The sequence below is a fragment of the Sinocyclocheilus grahami genome, unplaced genomic scaffold (assembly GCF_001515645.1).
Source record: "Sinocyclocheilus grahami isolate Dianchi unplaced genomic scaffold, SAMN03320097.WGS_v1.1 scaffold29.1, whole genome shotgun sequence".
Classification (NCBI taxonomy): domain Eukaryota; kingdom Metazoa; phylum Chordata; class Actinopteri; order Cypriniformes; family Cyprinidae; genus Sinocyclocheilus; species Sinocyclocheilus grahami.
The window spans coordinates 1,780,625-1,796,188 of NW_015505208.1; the positions used below are offsets into that span (position 1 = coordinate 1,780,625).

General features: G+C 35.7%; 1 pseudogene; it reads left to right on the forward strand.

Moving 5' to 3' along the window:
- The window catches only part of LOC107570732 (peroxisomal membrane protein PEX14-like), an 83,676-nt pseudogene that overhangs the window by 62,125 nt on the left and 5,987 nt on the right, over positions 1-15,564 (forward strand).

Consider the following 15,564-nt stretch of genomic DNA (forward strand, 5'->3'; position numbering starts at 1 on the left):
ATAGCACTCTGTGAACAGCCAGCTTCTTTGGCAATGAATGTTTGTGGCTCCTTGTGAAGGGTGTCAATGATTGTCTTCTGGACAACTGTCTGATCAGCAGTCTTCCCCATGATTGTGTAGCTTAGTGAACCAAACTGAGAGACCATTTTGAAGGCTCAGGAAACCTTTGCAGGTGTTTTGAGTTGATTAGCTGATTGGCATGTCACCATATTCTAATTTGTTGAGATAGTGAATTGGTGGGTTTTTGTTAAATGTGAGCCAAAATCATCACAATTAAAAGAACCAAAGACTTAAACTACTTCAGTCTGTGTGCATTGAATTTATTTAATACACGAGTTTCACACGACATTCTAATTTATTGAGATGCACATGCATATATATTAGAGCTGGGCAAGTTGACGTGTTATTATCGTGTTAAGGCATTAATTGATTAACGCTGACAAATATTTTATCGCATGTTAACGCAGTTTTTTATTATTATGAAAGTCCGTTGCTCACGGGCTCTGAATACACATACAGACAAACCATGGGTCACAGGAGGTGTGGGATGTTGATCAGCATTGGCTTGGGATGGGTGTCATCACGCGTCTCAACCAATGAGAGCATTTGGGGTGGGTCTAAGACTGCAGCAGTGCTCACACATGAAGCGCTCACGACTTCATAAGTGGGAAATAGGAAGTTTCCTATAGCATGTGAAGACAGCAGAGAAGCGCTCTCGCCCAGCACAGTGGAGTGCATCGTTTTGTTAACTTTGTGGTTTATTATTTTGAGTCGTTTGGGACACGTTAACAGACACGGCCCTCTCACAATATATTGCTTTACAGATCTATCAATTTTGCCACTCAGAAATGTTCACGCAATCATGCTGCACGTATCTGAAGTTCCGCACTCCGCTCACACTACATGTGTACCGCGCTCTGGCCCACCTCTTTCAACCAAGCCAGGGCCGGATTGTGCTACCTCCCATTAAAAATAACAAGTAGCACAGATCGATAGGGAAAAATGCTACCTATCAGATTGCGCTACCAGCATCTTATTCTTGTGATTTGAGGCTTTTTTTAATGTCCATACCTACCCCTGCCCTAAACCTACCCTTACCCTAAACTTACTTAGTTAAAATCACTGAACCATTGTTTTGAATTGATTCATTAAAATGGACACTTTATACTGATTCACAGAAATTATCTGGGGTACCAGCACCATCTTAAGCAAAAGATTCATACAAGAATGATTTTATGAGCGAATTGCACAAAAACTCTGCTTGTGTTTCAGAAGTAGGCCATTGGATATACTGTATTTCTGTACATCACAGTTTAGTTTTTTTCATGTCAAATTAAATATGGCATCTACCAGAAGGCCCACGACAGCTTTTCCGAGGGTTGGACTAATAGATGGGCTTGTTGTATTTGTGTGTGTGTCTCTGCAGGTCCCTCAGGTTACAGATGGAGAGACTACAGTGCCCTGGCTGTCATCTTGGCAGGAATGGCCTTTGGCTTCCATCATCTCTACCGGGTATGTGTCTTAAGTGCCACCAATATCCTATTGCTCAAAATGTGTTTATTATTCTGAGAACTCAAGCTTTTCCCAGCATTTCTACTTTTGTATGCGTTTTCTACATTGATGTCGTGTAAATCACTGTGGTTACAGTCCAACGTCATCGGAATGAGCTCATCTCTACCCCTAGATCTTTCTTTGTTTTCCTTTTCGGAAAAACCCAGAGGCTATACTCTCACTGCTTTCCAGCACTATCACGACACGATTTTGTACGTGGGCACAGATGGGTGCGTGGGCCCTCAGGCCCCGTCGAGTAAGGGAGAGACCCCGTTTCTCGGTGACCGTAAACCCACACTGCCTACAGGAGCATGTGGACTACATTACTGTGTTTTAAAAGAGAAAGAAAATGGAACAGTGGCCTTTAAGAGAGTATTTACAATGTCATTGTATGGAACTCCCATGATGTCATGATTAGGAACGCATGTTTAGCTTCCTAAGCTTCCGTCTGCACTCGGCTGCTTCAGTCAGTAAGCACACGCGCTCTATAAAGCCAGTCTCCATCTCCAGTAGCACACATGACTGCTCTTACTAATGTAGTGAGCCAAACCGATGTCATTTTAACAGAAAAAGTCATATTTTCCTTTGACACGAGTCTGTGTTTAACGATCCGAAACTGTAGCTTGTTTAGTACTTAAAGTGATGTTTTGAGAATGTGACGTCAACTCTCATTTTTAACAACTTTCATTTTCACTCATTCTCATTACTGGTGCTTGCTCAGGAAGCCATTACTGTTGCTATTGCTATTTCATTGTTGCTAGCATTATTTGAACAAAATCCCAAAATCTATTTAGGTTTGCTTAAATATTAATAGTAACATACACCAAGTATTAAACTTGCAGTATACTCGCACATAACTCATGCTCATGCTCAAATAAATATAATAATAAATATAAACTATTAGACAAAAGTTTTCAAACAGTAAGATTTTTAATGTTTTTTAAAGAATTATATTCTGCTTACCAAGCCTGCATTTATTTGATTCCAAAATACAGCAAAAGCAGTAATATTGTGAAATATTTTACTATTTAAAATAACTGCTTTCTATTTGAATATATTTTAAAATGTAATTTATTCCTGTGATTTAAAAACTACATGTTTAGCATCATTACTCCAGTCACATGATCCTTCAGAAATCATTGTAATATTTATATATTTATATAGATTTGCTGCTAAAAAAAAACATGTATAATTATTATTATTATTATGTTGAAAAGGTAAGAATAAAGTCAAATTTTTTCAGGTTTCTTTAATGAATAGAAAGTTCAAAAGAACAACATTTATCTGAAATAGAAATCTTTTGTAACATTATAAATGTATTTATCATCACTTTTGATCAATTTAAAGCATCCTTGCTAAATAAAAGTATTAATTTCTGTAATCCCCCCCCCCAAATAAAATTATACTAACTCCAACTTTTGAATGGTATAGTGTATAACGTTACAAAAGCTTTTTATTTCAGATAAATGCTGATCTTTGGATCTTTCTATTCATCAAAGAATCCTGTAAAAATGTACTTAACTGCATTAAATATTGATAATAATAATAATAAATGTATCTTGAACAGCAAGTCAGCATATTAGAATGATTTCTGAAGGATCATGTGACACTTAAGACTGGAGTAATGATGCTGAAAATTTAGCTTTGATCACAGGAATTATATTCAAAAAAATAAAATAAGACTAAATAAATAACTTTTTTTATTTCACTATATTTAAAATGTAATTTATTCCTGTGATAGTAGTTGAATTTTCAGCAGCTATTACTCCAGTCTTCAGTGTCACATAATGCTTCAAAAATCATTCTAAAATGCAGATTTGGTGATATAGAAACATTTCTTATTATCTCAAACAGCTGTGCTGCTTAATATTTTTCTGGAAACTGATACATTTTTTCCCAGTATTCTTTTAAAAGTTCCAAAGAACAATGCTATTTTTATTTTTATTGACAGTCTTTACTGTCACTTATGATCAATCTAATGTGTCTCTGCTGAAAATTTTTTAAATGTATTCATTATTTATTATATTTATATTTACACTACCAGTCAAAATGTTTTGAACCGTAAGATTTTAATGTTTTTTAAATAATTCTCTTCTGCTCACAAAGCCTGCATTTATTTGATCCAAAATACAGCAAAAGCAGTAATATTGTGAAATAGTTTACTATTTAAAATAACTGCTTTCTATTTGAATATATTTTAAAATGTAATTTATTCCTGTGATTTAAAAACTACATGTTTAGCATCATTACTCCAGTCACATGATCCTTCAGAAATCATTGTAATATTTATATATTTATATAGATTTGCTGCTAAAAAAAAACATGTATAATTATTATTATTATTATGTTGAAAAGGTAAGAATAAAGTCAAATTTTTTCAGGTTTCTTTAATGAATAGAAAGTTCAAAAGAACAACATTTATCTGAAATAGAAATCTTTTGTAACATTATAAATGTATTTATCATCACTTTTGATCAATTTAAAGCATCCTTGCTAAATAAAAGTATTAATTTCTGTAATCCCCCCCCCCAAATAAAATTATACTAACTCCAACTTTTGAATGGTATAGTGTATAACGTTACAAAAGCTTTTTATTTCAGATAAATGCTGATCTTTGGATCTTTCTATTCATCAAAGAATCCTGTAAAAATGTACTTAACTGCATTAAATATTGATAATAATAATAATAAATGTATCTTGAACAGCAAGTCAGCATATTAGAATGATTTCTGAAGGATCATGTGACACTTAAGACTGGAGTAATGATGCTGAAAATTTAGCTTTGATCACAGGAATGAATTACATTTTAAAATATATTAAAATAGAAAGCAGGTAGTTGAATTTTCAGCAGCTATTACTCCAGTCTTCAGTGTCACATAATGCTTCAAAAATCATTCTAAAATGCAGATTTGGTGATATAGAAACATTTCTTATTATCTCAAACAGCTGTGCTGCTTAATATTTTTCTGGAAACTGATACATTTTTTCCCAGTATTCTTTTAAAAGTTCCAAAGAACAATGCTATTTTTATTTTTATTGACAGTCTTTACTGTCACTTATGATCAATCTAATGTGTCTCTGCTGAAAATTTTTTAAATGTATTCATTATTTATTATATTTATATTTACACTACCAGTCAAAATGTTTTGAACCGTAAGATTTTAATGTTTTTTAAATAATTCTCTTCTGCTCACAAAGCCTGCATTTATTTGATCCAAAATACAGCAAAAGCAGTAATATTGTGAAATAGTTTACTATTTAAAATAACTGCTTTCTATTTGAATATATTTTAAAATGTAATTTATTCCTGTGATTTAAAAACTACATGTTTAGCATCATTACTCCAGTCACATGATCCTTCAGAAATCATTGTAATATTTATATATTTATATAGATTTGCTGCTAAAAAAAAACATGTATAATTATTATTATTATTATGTTGAAAAGGTAAGAATAAAGTCAAATTTTTTCAGGTTTCTTTAATGAATAGAAAGTTCAAAAGAACAACATTTATCTGAAATAGAAATCTTTTGTAACATTATAAATGTATTTATCATCACTTTTGATCAATTTAAAGCATCCTTGCTAAATAAAAGTATTAATTTCTGTAATCCCCCCCCCCAAATAAAATTATACTAACTCCAACTTTTGAATGGTATAGTGTATAACGTTACAAAAGCTTTTTATTTCAGATAAATGCTGATCTTTGGATCTTTCTATTCATCAAAGAATCCTGTAAAAATGTACTTAACTGCATTAAATATTGATAATAATAATAATAAATGTATCTTGAACAGCAAGTCAGCATATTAGAATGATTTCTGAAGGATCATGTGACACTTAAGACTGGAGTAATGATGCTGAAAATTTAGCTTTGATCACAGGAATGAATTACATTTTAAAATATATTAAAATAGAAAGCAGTTATTTTAAATAGTAAACTATTTCACAATATTACTGCTTTTGCTGTATTTTGGATCAAATAAATGCAGGCTTTGTGAGCAGAAGAGAATTATTTAAAAAACATTAAAATCTTACGGTTCAAAACATTTTGACTGGTAGTGTAAATATAAATATAATAAATAATGAATACATTTAAAAAATTTTCAGCAGAGACACATTAGATTGATCATAAGTGACAGTAAAGACTGTCAATAAAAATAAAAATAGCATTGTTCTTTGGAACTTTTAAAAGAATACTGGGAAAAAATGTATCAGTTTCCAGAAAAATATTAAGCAGCACAGCTGTTTGAGATAATAAGAAATGTTTCTATATCACCAAATCTGCATTTTAGAATGATTTTTGAAGCATTATGTGACACTGAAGACTGGAGTAATAGCTGCTGAAAATTCAACTACTATCACAGGAATAAATTACATTTTAAATATAGTGAAATAAAAAAAGTTATTTATTTAGTCTTATTTTATTTTATTTTTCAAGTAAATGCATGATTGGTGAGCATAAGAGACCTTTCAAAAACATTTTTAAAAAAATTTTTAATTTCAAAAACTTTAAAAATCTTACCAATTATAAACTTTTAAATGGTAGTATATTACCCATGATCCATAAGCAAATTTGCTAAAAGATTACACATAAGACTTCTGACATGATTAGTGATGACAATATACCTGTAATAGAGACTTTGGTGTGGGTTGTTTGACTAGAAATGTGCTAGCAACATACAAAAAACAACTCGAAACACTTTAGCAACCAAGTAGTGATGCCTTGGCATTTGTTCGCAATACTCTTAGCATTATTAAATAGATTTTTGTGCAGGCAAGAAAATGCAAAAACATAACTCTGCAACTCTCTTGCTCGCTTGTTTCTCACTTCCATTCGCTGTCTCTCGCTCACACACAAACAGTCCCCCGTGTGCGTCTCTGCTGTTCGGAGGATCTGTGCCCGTGGTTGGAGGTGCTGTTCCCTGGTGCGAGAGCTCTCACTGCTGTCATGTCAGAGGAACGGCTCACCGGTGCCACCATATGCCCTGGCCTCCTCCTTCACTTTATTTATGCTATAGAGCACATTGTAAACAGCGCTCACAGCAGCTCTCTTATTAACTACGCTGGTGTTGACACTCATTCTGATTTTTTCAACTTAAAAGTGTTTATTGCTTATGCCGGTGTCAACGGTTGTGCCGCTGTGAAAACCTGTTAAGGCCAACTGTTTTCCAGACGGAGAGCCTGCACACGCACATTACACTTTACAGCACCCAGCTATTCACCAAATGCCATGTTAATCACCCCGTCTATGTGCTGTTTGTTTGTCTGGGGAAACGAATCGATGCGTGCGTTTGGAAATAAAACAACGATGGCGTGAGACCCGGCAGCTAGTGGAAGCGCTAGCCGTCTGACCTTTGCCGCTTATTTTCAGTGTTTGGAGATGTTGTTCTACAAGGCTTAAACTCTGACGAGCAATTGTCCTCAGAAGGTGACATGTTCAAATGGAGAAGCCAGCCTGTGGGCTAAAAGACTTAATGATGTTGAACCCAGAGTCATGCCCCGATGCTTAATTCTTGGCCTCTGTGTCAGCCATTGAGGCAAATTGCTCTGAATGAAGTGAGAAAACCACAAGACTTTTGAGAGGGATTAAAAAAACAAAAGGTCTTGTTTTTTTCAGCATGAATGCAGGCCTATTAATTATACTTCATATAATGATGTTTTATCTGCTGTTGCCAAACACAATACTGAACTTGATACCGTGAAATCAAACACAAACACTAGTATTGTTTGGATTTTTCCCTTCTTTTTATTTTTTTCTCCTTGCTTAATGTCCTATTGTACTGAAATACCTTAATATTTAATAAAACATTCTGTCTTTATCTGGCCGCTCTTAAATATAGCTTTTTTAGTTCTTTATTTTAGGGAAATATTTAGTTTGATGGGTGACTGTTATATAAATTAGGGTGTATCTAATATTCTTTCTTAAAATTTGTAGTTGTATTTTATGTAATTTGCTCAGGATTGTCAAAATATTGACCCTGATAACATGTAAAATAGGCAGTACTTTTATTTTTTTAAAGAAATTAATTCTTTAAGCTTTGAAATTGATAAAACATTGAAAGTAAAGGCGTTTATGATGTTACAAGGGTTGTAATTAAATGCTGTTCTTTTTTTTAATTTTCTCTTCCGCAACAAATTGTGAAACATTTAACGTTTTTCACAAAAATATTAAGCAGCTGTTTTCAACATTGTTAATAATGAAAAAAGAAATGTGAGCACCAAAACAGCATATTATAATAATTTCTGAAAGATCATGTGACACCGAAGACTGGAGTAATGGCTGCTGAAAATTCAGCTTCGCCATCACAGGAATACATTTTTAAAAATACAGTAAAATAGTAAACTACAAAATTTTAAATTGTAAAAAATATTTTGCAATTTTTCTTACCAAACAAATGTTGTAACGCTTTCAAAAAATCATGACATTTTATGACCACAAGAAGACTTCTGTGAGGGTTTTAGTTGAGTTTTGGTTTGACTACGCTAACACTAATAGATTAGCCCTTTGTCTATTTGTGAGCGCATCCTGGTCCTCTGGCCTGTTTTCCCTGTTCCTGAGTGGAATTCTAATAGTGTGCCGTGTTTTTAATTGCAGAAATACATCCTTCCCCTCATTATGGGCAGCAAAGAGGACAAGAAGCATCTGCAGCGGATCGAGAGCAACATCGCGGAAATGAGTGGCACGCTGACACAGACAGGTGAAGATTAATATCTTCATCACTTTTTCCTCAACATTTTCCTTCATTTATCTGTCGCCAAAATCTGCTCACATTTTACAAATGACGGTCCTGTCATTTTGCTTTAATTTGAAATTGCTTGTTTACTGTCAGCTCAGCTTCAATTAATTACGTTTCGCTGAAAAGCTCTTAACCTCAGAATATTAATGAGGGGAAGAGGAATGACAGTGTTTTTTTTTTTTGCTGCCTTAACTGCGTGGCAAGAAAGTTCATTTTAATTTTCAGCGTGGTGGTGTGGCTCCCCGGTTGGGCCCGGAGCGCGATGGTGATTAAGTGTGTGGTGACAGGTGCGTCTCCCGCCTTGGACAGGTGAGGAATCTTAGCTAGTCTGTCAGAGAGGGATGCCTCTCCTCCTCTCTCCTCCCCCTCTCTTTACCCACTACGCAGCCGTTGTAATTAAACATCCCGGCAACCATGAAAGCGGGACACTTCCCGAAGAAACTTTGTCTCGTTAGGGCCGCAGTCGACTTGCAGCTGGGTGGCTCCTTTTGTGTAAATGACAATTCACTCTTGCTGTGTTTTATTTGTTTATTTATTTTAAAGAAAGACAGTGCAGGACAACTCGTGCAGTTTATTTTCTTACAGTTTTTACAAAGCAGAGCTCTGGTTAAGGTTTTGTTCTAAACTTTCACAGTTAATTTGAACTGAATTACTTCACATGAAACTCTAAGGGTTTTTAAGTAGATAATTTCAGATTTTTCTGTGCTTTCTTATTATTTTTTAAAAATCTAATTGTAATATCTATTGTTTTAAAAAGAAGTGACTATAGAATGTTCGCTATTCAAAATCTAACAGACAAGTTAGACGAGTTTTACATGCTGAAATGCAATTGGTCTTTTTTCTTATGTCTATTTGCATACGTAATAGATGGTATTGTCTTGCTGCCTTAACTGCGTGGCAAGAAAGTTCATTTTAATTTTCAGCGTGGTGGTGTGGCTCCCCGGTTGGGCCCGGAGCGCGATGGTGATTAAGTGTGTGGTGACAGGTGCGTCTCCCGCCTTGGACAGGTGAGGAATCTTAGCTAGTCTGTCAGAGAGGGATGCCTCTCCTCCTCTCTCCTCCCCCTCTCTTTACCCACTACGCAGCCGTTGTAATTAAACATCCCGGCAACCATGAAAGCGGGACACTTCCCGAAGAAACTTTGTCTCGTTAGGGCCGCAGTCGACTTGCAGCTGGGTGGCTCCTTTTGTGTAAATGACAATTCACTCTTGCTGTGTTTTATTTGTTTATTTATTTTAAAGAAAGACAGTGCAGGACAACTCGTGCAGTTTATTTTCTTACAGTTTTTACAAAGCAGAGCTCTGGTTAAGGTTTTGTTCTAAACTTTCACAGTTAATTTGAACTGAATTACTTCACATGAAACTCTAAGGGTTTTTAAGTAGATAATTTCAGATTTTTCTGTGCTTTCTTATTATTTTTTAAAAATCTAATTGTAATATCTATTGTTTTAAAAAGAAGTGACTATAGAATGTTCGCTATTCAAAATCTAACAGACAAGTTAGACGAGTTTTACATGCTGAAATGCAATTGGTCTTTTTTCTTATGTCTATTTGCATACGTAATAGATGGTATTGTCTTCCTTACATATATTTAACCTATAAAAATAGGGATGCACCAGTATTCAAATGTTTGTCTTATACAGATAAGCTGATAATTCTCAATAACAATATCAAAATTATTATTTTGTATAAATACGTTAAAATTAAAAGGCAGTTATTTTAAATCAACGTTCAGTATTAAAAATAGATATTAATTTTGAAATTTGTGAAGATAACATTTAACTGTGTTATGAATTTATTCAGGTTTTTGAAGATGAAGTGAGCATTAGACTAGCGTAAAGGTCATTTTGATGACCGAATTTCCACCAGGTTTTTTTTTTGTATGATTGAAGTGCTTTATTTCTAAGTGGCATACATTCTAAAAGCAAGTTTTATTTTATTTTATTTCTATAAAGCAATGTTTCCTGCACCATTGTTTAGTGCCACAGTAAATGGAATCATATTACATATTATCATTTTACATATAATTACATTTTATTTTCACTTGTAAACTTTAAGTCTAAATTGAGTGTAATGAGTAAAAGGTGTTCAGTACTGTTAGAAAATACCTCCCCCAGCTGCCTAACATTTTTCTGCTACAAAAACTTGTAGGTATTTGTTGTTTTCAGTTTAGGCGAATACCGTGTAAACATTTGAATTTTGAAAATTGTTGATGTAGAACACACAGTCTATAAAGGTGGAACAGTACATGCAAAGCAGGCACTCGTGATATATAATAGACAAAAGACTTCTTGTTATTTATGAAGTAAACTTTGTCAGAGTATGCTTGCCATTTAGCCATATTATTATTTGCCTTATAAAACCATGGAAATGATCTGGATCTATGCATGGATTTCTGATCTCAGCATAGTCTTCTGTTATGCATATAGTATTGTTTTCATTATCCAGGAGATCAAAATAAGCAAATTTGGGGCATATGGGATAAAGGCGAGTGATTTTAGTCAGCTGCGTCTCTGCATTACATTGCCCGTTTTTGGTTTGGGGAGGGTGACTGAAAGGCCAGTCGATTGTGAGCCATTGCGTGCAAGCTTGATGTGGGTTTCTTTATCTGATTATCAAATGAGCCTCTTCATTGCCATTTTGGTTCATCTATGCAAAAAAAACCCTCCTTTGTGTTACGCTGCCTGTCTGGCCCTCATTTTGTTTGGTTTCTAGCAGGATTCCTGTTTTGTTTAGCGTCACATTCAGATTCAGATGATAAGAATATTTATGTTGTTCCGGGCTGAAGCTGCTTTTAATATTTCTTTTGTGAAACACTTGTTCCTGACAATCTCTCTCCCCCACCCCCCCTCGCTCCTTCCCTCCGCCACTCTCGTTTTCTCCTGGAAGAGCCATACCTACCCCCAGTCACTCAGTCAGTCACGCCGCTGATCTAATTTGCTGTGGCTGCAGTAGCCAAGTTGCTATTGTAGTTAATGACCGTTTCAGTTAACAGTTTGGGAGAGGGTTGCAATTACGGAGTGAGTTTCCCCCTCTTCTCACAACGTGAGTAATAGCAAGTGACTGCCGCTCTTGCCAATTGCCCGCACTCCTTTGTTAAAGTTCGTGTATTTCTCTCGTGCCAAGTGCATTGGAATGATGTATTCCTTTGAATGTGGCTCCATTACTCCTGCAGCCTTTGAGTGTAGGCCTTGACTCCCATTATGATTTCCCAACAACTTTCCACACGCAATTAATGAACAGGTCTTGGAAGCATTTTGTCGCACGCGCGCGCTCACACTCGTGCTGGCTGTAATGGAATTGCGCTAGCTGCTTGGTCTCTTTGTCTGTGGAGAGCATATTGGTGACCAGCTGGCCAATAAAGGCTCAGACAGGCCCGGACATATGCAGTGTACATTATATTGAGGGATTTACTGAATAATTTACGCTATACACACTGTCTGCCTCCTCACAGCAGCTGCGAAGCCACTTGCAGGATCTCAAATTCGGCCAATTGTTTTCTCCAAAGAGAACGTTTGTGGAAACCCGAGACACGCTAAATGGAGGCATTATTTCTTGTGTTTTGAGTATGAAGCGAGTGTTTGTGGGTTTAGAGGGCTGGTGCAGTTGCTGCTCGTTCTCAGTGTATTAATATTGTTGGAATTGCTGTTGACTGTGGTGGCATTCCTGCTTAGAACACATTTTTTATTTATTTTAGACCTTTAAGCCGTTTTATTCATAGTTATAGTTCAAAGATAACAGGAAATGACAAGCAGAAAATGATAGAATGATGTTGAGAGCTGATTTCAAACCTGCGCCGCCCATTTGAGCACCATGGCTTAATGTAATCTCTAACCATGTGCTTCTACAGAATATTTGAAAACTTTAAATGTGATGTTCAATGCATCCATGATCACATATAAACTCAGATCTATAATTAGTAGTAGTTTTTCTTCTTTCTTTAAAAGGGGTAGCTCACTGGAAAATAACAATTCTGTCATCATTTACTTGTTCTGAATTCCATATTTTGTAACATTATGATTGATTTGTCTAGGGACTGAAATGTAGGTTATTTTCTGAAAATTGAAGCACACATTCAGACTTGTAAAGTATGAACCACACAAGCAGGTTTGCATGTGCATTCTGCAAAATATTTCCTTTTGTGTTCCACAGAAATAGAAAAATCATACTAGTTTGGAACAACATGAGGGTAAATGATGGCAAAATTTAATTATTTCAGTTAAAATATGTTTTGGAGAAAGTTAATACATCGGATGTCAGATCTCTCGTTAATGTTAATACAGTCATCTGAAAGGACGAGTTTGAATTATCATTATTATTCAGCTAGGGAAAACGGTTCAGCATCTGTTATTCTGTAAGTATTCACCTAATGAGACAGACAAAGGCTGCGAGAGAAAGAAACATGTAACAGCTCTTAAGCAGAAAGTGGAAAGGCTGTTTCTATGAAAGGAGAGCCCTGGAACTGTGCGTCGGAGAGCCAACAGTCGGCAGCTAATAATATCTGCTGATGTTAATCCAATTAGAGTTGATTTAACACTTTACAGAGCATGATTTATAGAGGCGTTTATTGGTTTTCTGTAACATAATCAGTTTGGAAACTTAATGCATTGTTTGGGAATGCATGTGTGACTGGAAACAGGGGGAGAGCAACTTGTGCTCTGGGTTATTTGAAATGATACCCCCATTAATAACACCAACTCTGGCCCTGCTAGGGCTGTTTTTCTTGGGCTTTCTCTAATCCTCGGGACCAGCACAATCTGACAATAATTCAATCTTCAGAGAGGGAGGAAAATGAGCTGTATTTAGTAAGATTAGTGAGGACAGTAGTGTCTAGCCCTCCTGCCTCCCAAATGAGCGGCTTTTTTTCCATCTTGTTGATTGTTTGGAGAGTTTGATAGAGCCAGCGTTTCAAACCCATGCTAATGGAGGTTAAGAGACCCTGATTTGATATAAGAGCAGACGTTGGTGATTAATCTTGTACAAATAGAGGTGTCTTATATTACTGATTGAGCTAAAGGCTAAATCAAAGAGAAAACCACTGCATGTTGATCGTCGGTAATGCTTTCAAACAAACAGATACGTCAGTTAGCGCAGGATCGCGACTAAAGCTGCCATATCCTTGCTTGTGAAGTTCTGGTAATTGTTTTGGGTGTAGTCTTATCTTCATTTGTGTGTTTTTGGATGCAGTCACCCAGTTGCAGATGACCCTGGCTTCAGTGCAGGAGCTGCTGGTCCAGCAACAGAAGAAAATACAGGAGCTGACACAAGAGCTGGCTAACTCGCAGGTAACACTTGCCACAATGGTAAACAGAGGGATCTAATGAAGTCAAACAATAGTTTTATGTGAATAACAAGGCAGAATTGAAGTTCACTGATAATCTTCCCCTTCACCACAGCTCTTAAACTTAAATTCAAATAACATGCAGCAAGGCATATTGCATCAAGTTTGACATCAGTAAGACACAAGAACTTGTGTCATTTGACATCATTGATGTTAAACCTGGTTTGTTCATTTTTGAGTTAAACATAAGTGCAAATGAGATTTGAGAGATGTGGCGCAAGGCAAAGTACCCTTTAAATAACAATTTTAGGCCTGTTGTACATAAAGCCTACATTGGTGTAAAAAAAAAAGGATTTGGAACGAAATGAGGGTGACTAAATGGCATCATTATTTGTTTTGGGTGAGCTGACCCTTTAAAATTTGTCCAGTAGTGCTGTACTTGCAGTAAGTTTCCATATGGGGTTTGATTCAACAGAAGTGACTCGAAAACAAACAAACAAACAAATCATACAATCTGAACATTCCTCTAGTTTTTGACACATTTTATTACAGACCTTATGTAAGGAAAGAATGTGATCGTTTATGGTGCATGTGAGTTTGAACATGTGTCAGTGTTTTTTTGTTGCTTAGACATCATCAGAGAAAATAATTCCATGTACATTACGTAAGCACTAGTTTTAAACTGCGTAATTATCAGGTCAGAAATGCATAATTTGCCTTTCATCCTCTGAAATACCTTAGATACAGACATCACAGCTAAAACGTAAAAAGGAAGCATACAAAAAAAACTTGAGGAATTTGGTTGTCTAAAATGGTTGCATTCCTCCCTGGTTATGTCATTTCTCTCAGAGATATTATGAATGATAGTCTTTACTTGTTTTGTTGATCTGTTCAGTTTAAATAAAGCCCTCAGTGTGCATTTTCATAAGGCCCTTTGCGGCGCTCTGTTTCAGGGGCGCATCCTCTATTAAACAAGGCCACTTTGAGTTTAAAACAACACAGGGCATTTTTCAGTGACACTGAGACTGATGGTTCACCCTGATGTGAATGTTAGCGAACATGTACGGCCATCTCCAGAACACTCAAGCAAGCCATCTAGGGACAGGACGTGAACCCACGCCGACGCCCCCTCCTGATCTCTCCTGTATCTGTCATTTGCTTTCTGCTAATTTCATCTGGACTGAAACCTCATTTAACCCCCACCCATCCTGCAACTAAGAGAAGGACCAGTAGGATTTTCATTGAGCCCCAACTTAGAGGCCTGTCAATGAAAGAATTACAGAGGAAGGATACTTTTATTGTTCATAAATAATGCATGGGAATGTTGCCTGTACAGTTAGTTTGTATGTATTTTGTGTATTGTTCATAATAATAGCTTTTAAGTTTAGCTGGTTCATGAAGCTGCAGGGCTGTGTGATGAAGGAGGATTTCCCATCATCTGTGGCAGCACATAAAAAGTAAATTACCGGTTAAAGTATAAATTATGTCCTCTATGTGCTATGTTTCATTTAGTTTGTACTAGCAAATAAAATCCCTCATTAATGTACACACAGCACCCCATATTGACAGAAAAACGCAGAATTGTTGACATTTTTGCAGATTTATTAAAAAAGAAAAACTGAAATATCACATGGTCCTAAGTATTCAGAGGATTTTCATTGAGCCCCAACTTAGAGGCCTGTCAATGAAAGAATTACAGAGGAAGGATACTTTTATTGTTCATAAATAATGCATGGGAATGTTGCCTGTACAGTTAGTTTGTATGTATTTTGTGTATTGTTCATAATAATAGCTTTTAAGTTTAGCTGGTTCATGAAGCTGCAGGGCTGTGTGATGAAGGAGGATTTCCCATCATCTGTGGCAGCACATAAAAAGTAAATTACCGTTAAAGTATAAATGATGTCCTCTATGTGCTATGTTTCATTTAGTTTGTACTAGCAAATAAAATCACTTATATATATATATATATATACAGTGGGTACGGAAAGTATTC